We start from the raw sequence: 5,916 nt of genomic DNA on the forward strand, positions 1-5,916 counted from the left end.
CTTCCGCCGCGCGGGGCGCGGGGCGCGCGGCTTGCTGGTTTCCCAAAAGTAACTCTTAAAAATAAAAAAACAAGGATGGCAGGATCTGCGAGGCTGCTGCGTCAGGGGCATCTGTGAGGCTGCTGCGTTGGGTGGTCTCTGGGAGGAGGCGGGGGCCAGAGCCCAGGTGGCCGTCGTGGGGCAGGAGCATGTGCAACTTCCTCTGACTCACGGTTGGGCTTGTGCACAGACACTACGGAGGCAGGCCAGGCCTGCCCTCGGGTTCAGCCCAGCTCCGAGGCTCTGTATGGAACAGCCCACCGGCCCAAGAGCTCAGAGAACAGTGAGGTGACCCTGGGCAAATGCAGACCTACCTGGGCGACAAGAGAAGCCACTGCTTACAGGACGAGCCTTGTACCCAGGTTTCAATGGTGTCTTCTCACGGAGTCTGCGTAGCAACTTCTGATGGCAGGAAGTCCCAAAGCCTCTCAGAGGTGCAACGATGGCATCTCAGAAATATCTGTCAATGCACACACGTGACACACATGCATGTGCATGCACACGGGAGCTCAGACACCCTGCACCTGCAGCCTGGCCCGTCTCCAAAAGTCTGAGCCAGCCTCCATTGCAAGCACCCATAGCAACTGCATTGCCATGGCAACTGCAGACTGGTTTGATCAGTCCTGGGGAGCAAAGCCGGGGAGGGCCCTGAGGTCATCAGGTGCCAGGGAGCTTCACCGGCAGGAAACAGAAGCCAGAGCATTGTTGCACTCAGAGTAGCTCCCTGTGACTGGCAGGAACCTGTGCCAGTCAGGGCCGTGCTCAGAATAGCTACTTGTGCCGGGCAGAGCTGTGGTCATCCTAGTTACCTGTGCTGGGCAGGGCCGTGCTCAGCGTGGCTACCTATTCCAGGCAGAGCTGTGGTCATCCTAGTTACCTGTGCCGAGCAGGGCCGTGCTCAGCCTGGTTACCTGTGCCGGGCAGGGCCAGGACGCTGCGGTGGCCTGAGGCCTGTGCACCACCTGGGATGGGGCTGCCCACGCAGCCATCCTCAAGGCCACCCTGATGCAGCCCCCCTGTGCCAGGTGAGTAAAACATAACCAACGGCTCGCCCTGCTCATGAGTGTGGGCAGGACTTGAACCCAGGGCTGCACATTTGGGAACCACGGCTTTTTGCCTCCTCAGGGGCTGGAGAAGATGGAGCTGCACCCCTGCCATTGCCCTGCAGGCATGGCACATTGTGGCCTGGTGGCTCTGTGTGCCGACAGGTGGGCAGAGGCTCGGCTGGCACGAGCTGGCACGGGCACTCCGGGACTTGGCTGCGCGGCGTGCCCTGGGTGTGGGCAGTGCCCACCTGCCCCCTCTGCCCAGCACTCACAGGCCTGCACGACCACACGGGGCTGAGCTGGGGCTTGAGGCCCTTGGAGTGTCTGGGCTAACGAAACGAACAGCTCATGGGCAGTGAAGGCCCGCCCTGCCCCGCCCGTGGCCCCCTCCCCTGAGACTAGAGTCATCAGGGTACCCTGCCTGAGGGCCTGGCTGACCCCGGATAGGACTGGGGGGCAGGGGCGTCAGGACTTGATGCCTCTCTGGCTGACTGTGGCAGAGCCAGGCCGGGTGTCACTGCTCCAGTGGAAAACTTGACTCAGACACAGGAAGTAAAACCAACCGTGACCCCAGCAGGACGATGTCCCCTGGCCTGAGTGTCTTCATCCATCAAGTGGGAGGTTAGACTGGAGCAGGGTCTATGGTCACGCTCCAGGGACGCTGGAGGTCCCATCCCTGTGAAACTGAACACCGGGGACCTTTCCTGGCGCCCAGGGCGGGAGCGGAGTGCGTGGGCCATTGTGGACATGACCGCCCGAGTCCGACACGGGGCGTGTTTTCCCTGCAGATCTCTCAGGCCTTGACAGTGGCTGCAGCTTCTCTTCCTAAGGAGACGGCCACACTGGCTGTGTCCCAGCAAAGGCCACCCCTGCAGTGGAGGCCTGGTGGGCGGGGGGACCTGGTCGCCATCGACAGCGGGTGCTGGCCCACACGTGCCTGTGCACTCCTTGCTGGGCCTGTAGGCTCCGGGCGCCCTCCGGAGAGGTGCAGGGAGTCACCTCCCTGCTTCGCTCTGAGAGCGCCGGGTGCTCGCATGATGGCCCTGGGTTTGCCACGATCTCTCCTGTGGTGGAGAACTTGCTGCCCGCCTGTGGCTTTGTGCCTTCGTGAACCTTCACGTCACAGCACATGTACCGCCTCGCCATGCGCTGAAAGGGCCCGGCACGACGGGGGAAGACGTGGGGACTTTGGAGACACGTGGGAGCCCGCACACCCCAACTTCAAATCCCGGCCATGTTGTCCCCGGAGGTAAATACTGATCTGGTATTTAAGTCCCGTCAATATTTACCTCTCCAGTCAACAGAGCTTGGTGTTTACCTCAACCAACATCGGTGTCTGCCTTAGAGGCAGCACCCTCACCTTCTCCCGCGTAGGTGCAGGAGGGAGTGGGTGGCTGGAGGGGCGAGGGGCAGGCCCGTGGGAGCGCGCTCGGGGCCTCCCCTCCTGGGGCCAAAGCTCGGCTGACCCCAGAGTGCAGCGGCCGTGTATTTCAGCTCCCCTCGGGGGAACTGAAGCAGCGTCTGCCCTGCCCTGGCCCTGCTGGCGCGGCTCAGAGCCGACGTGGCAAAGCCGGAGACCGGCCGGGCTGGCAAGGGAGTTCTGCCAGAGGAGCCTGGCTCAGGGAGGGACCTGGCCACAGGCCCCGCGAGGTCTCTTGGCCCGAGCCCAGGCTGGCATCCGTGCTGTCACCACGATGTGGTTCTCCCGGAGCTCGGGGTCAGGGCTGTGGGCCTCAGAGCTGGAGGCTACTGGGCCCTACCCGCCCACTCACGTGGAGGACGTGGCTCCAGCAGAGACTGCGCTCAGGACCTCCGCCTCCTCAGGACAGCGTTCCCCTCAGCGTGTCACCGAAACAGTGGCACCGGTGAGACCGAGTCCACCGCGGTGCTGGGCCGTGTGCTGGAGAAGGGCAGCCCGGACGCCGTCTCCAGCCGCCACGTAGAGCTGCATGCAGCCACGCGGCTGGGCCACGGGGTGTGCCGTGGGGGCGTTTCCACATGACACAACCGTGGTACCAGGACACCAAGTGGGCGGGCCTCGTCCGTGTAGTCAGAGGCCTGGGTAGAATGAACGGTCTCCAGGCTGGGACGCTGGTCTTGCGCCTGAGGACTGAAACTTACCCCAGCTTGCCCTCTGCGTGTCCTGGGACTTGCCAGCCACCAAAACCACATGCTCCAGCTCCTCAGAGTAAATCATTCTCTTTCTCTCCCTTCTTACACACAAATATACACACATGTGCTTCATATGTACACATGGACTGCACACAGAGAATATACATGTACCTACATAGCCCCTTAGGCTGTTTTTCAGGAAAGCCCTGGTCAGCCTGCTGACATGGGACAGGCCCTGGGGCCGCTGGCTGTACCCCACTGACCCGAAGTGCACAGGTTCTGCTGCCACTGACCACGGCTCTGCAAAGATGCGGCAGGGCCAGCTCCTGGCCCCAGACAGCCTGGTGAGCGAGCCTGGGCCCCCTGCCACAGGGGCCAGAGCATGCGGCTGTGCTGTGGCCTTCAGTTGTGAACACCCAGCAAGTGCCCTGGATGCAGGGGTGGGGCTGCAAGAGGCCAGTGTAGACCTGGGTCCTGTCTACACCACTGGACTGGCTGTGTACAGACTGCAGGAGGCCAGTGTAGCCCTGGGGTCCTGTCTACACCACTGGGCAGGCTATGTACGGACTGCAGGAAGCCGAGGCAGCCCTGAGTCCTATTGCACCTCCGGCTGGCTGGTGTGGGGGCCATGGGGGACTGACACTCCCAAGAGTCCTGTCCACACCACTGGAGGCCTGGTGGGGGCTGCGGGAGGCCGAGGCAGCGCAGGTCCTGTGGTGCCAGTGGATGACTGGGTGCTCAGTCCACACATCAGGCCTGCGGAGGGCTTCCTGCAGCAGCCAGTGCTGGGCTAGAACTGAAAGGGTGCAGTGACCTCAGCCCTGCTCAGGATCCAGGGGCTTGGGGTACGGGGAGGACAGAACCTGGGGAGAGGGTCTGCACCATGGGGTGCGGCCCTGGATGTCAGGGTGAGGGGTGTACCTCGGTGGGCAGGACAGCTTAGGTCCAGAGGCCCCATCTGAAGCCAAGAGCCCCTGACAGGAACGGGGGGCCAGCTCCCATCTGGACACCTGGCCCTCAGCAGGGGCCCGAGGTGGGGCCGGGACAGCCAGATGAGTGTGTAGCCAGGGGCACCGGGCAGGTGGTGGTGAGCAGGTCCCTGGGGCTGACACCCACACACCCCTGTGCACACACCCCCATGGCTCTATGCCCGGGCTCTGTGGCCAGGTGTGCTGCCGGCTGTTTTACAGAAGCTGTGTGGGGACAATGTGTGGGCGTGGCAGGTGCCTCAGCCGGCTTGGGCACCAGCCATAGCCTACAGGTGCCCTGGCCTGCCCACGGGGCCCCCAGCCATAGCCTACAGGTGCCCTGGCCTGCCCACCGGCCATGGCCGCCCTGGGCTCCTAGGCCTTGGCTGTCAGCACAGCCAGACGCCCTGGAGCAGTTCTCATCCCCTGCTGCGTCCTACATAAGGCAGGGCCAGGGCTCCTCCCTGATGAAAACAGACGCTCTGGTCAGAGAAGGTGTGGGAGCCTGGCCTCAGCTCCTCCCACCCACCCACAGCCCCCCCACCGGACTCCTCCCTCTCCCCTCCTGCCCCAGGGCCCGGCTGAGGATCTCCACAATCTAGCACCTGTAGTTCTCCGCAGCGTTCCTGGGCTCTGCCAGGGCCCACGCGGGCGGGCGGGCCTCCTGGTCCTCACAAAGCCGCCTGTGGCAGCAGAGGGACGCGGGGCGGGCCCAGAAACCCGGAGCCAGCGCTGAATCAAACACCAATGGGATCTGCACAGCCGACCCGAAGGTCCTCTCCTCATTGGTGATTTTTGTGTCCCGGACAATAGAGGCATCTGTGTTAAACATAAGAGGTGTATCACTGATTTCTCGGTGAATTCATAGATACTTTAGATGTTCTCAGATGTGGTTTCCTTTTTTTAGAGAGATTTTTGCTATAGGGCATGTGCACTAAAGAGACAGAGAGACAGAAAGTGAGAAATCACCCCTCGGGTTGGCCACGCTGCAATCCCTTCTCCTCCTTTCTGCTCTCAGGATCTTGAGCACGCACACGTGCCCAGCGGGAGTTTCAAGCTCCTGGGACTCAGACCACGGTCGGCCACGTGGGAGTCTAGCAACGTGACCAGTATGCTGTCTGCTGGTCCCAGAAGTGGTTTCTAATACGGTGACTTTCTAAGTGGCCTTTCCTTTCTTTCTTTCTTTCTCTTTTTTTTTTTATTTTTTTATTTTGGAGAGGTCTTTGTTATAGGGCATGTGCGCTTGCCAAAAAGACAGAGAGAGACAGAAAGCGAGAAATCACCCCCTGGGGAGATGTCCACACCGTAATCCCTCCTCCTCCATTCTCCTCTCAGGATCTTGGGCACTCACACACACATGCCTGGCGTGAGTTTAAGCCACCGGATCCAGGACTTGAACCACAGTCGACTACCTGGGAGTCCAGTGACATAGCCATTATCCCAACTGCTGGCCTCCTAAGTGGCCTTTTGTAACACCGCAGCTTCAGCTGGTTACACCACATGAGCGCCTGCCCTCAGGGTCTCCGTAACTCCTCAGAGAGTGCACAGGTCCCAAGACTGGAACACCGGGGAGCCAGGCCACTCCCAGCAAACCGGCACCTCGTGTTCCTTGCCCCTGTCCCCGAGTTCAAGTGGAGGAGCAGAAGAGCCTTGTGCTGCTGCCCCACGCTCCTTTGAGCCCTCTGGAGACAGAGCAGGAGGGACGGTCCCGAACAAGTGCCCGCCACGGGGAGAGGGGAGCAGGCGGGGAG

The sequence above is a fragment of the Tupaia chinensis genome, unplaced genomic scaffold (assembly GCF_000334495.1).
Source record: "Tupaia chinensis unplaced genomic scaffold, TupChi_1.0 Scaffold000110_1, whole genome shotgun sequence".
Taxonomy (NCBI): domain Eukaryota; kingdom Metazoa; phylum Chordata; class Mammalia; order Scandentia; family Tupaiidae; genus Tupaia; species Tupaia belangeri.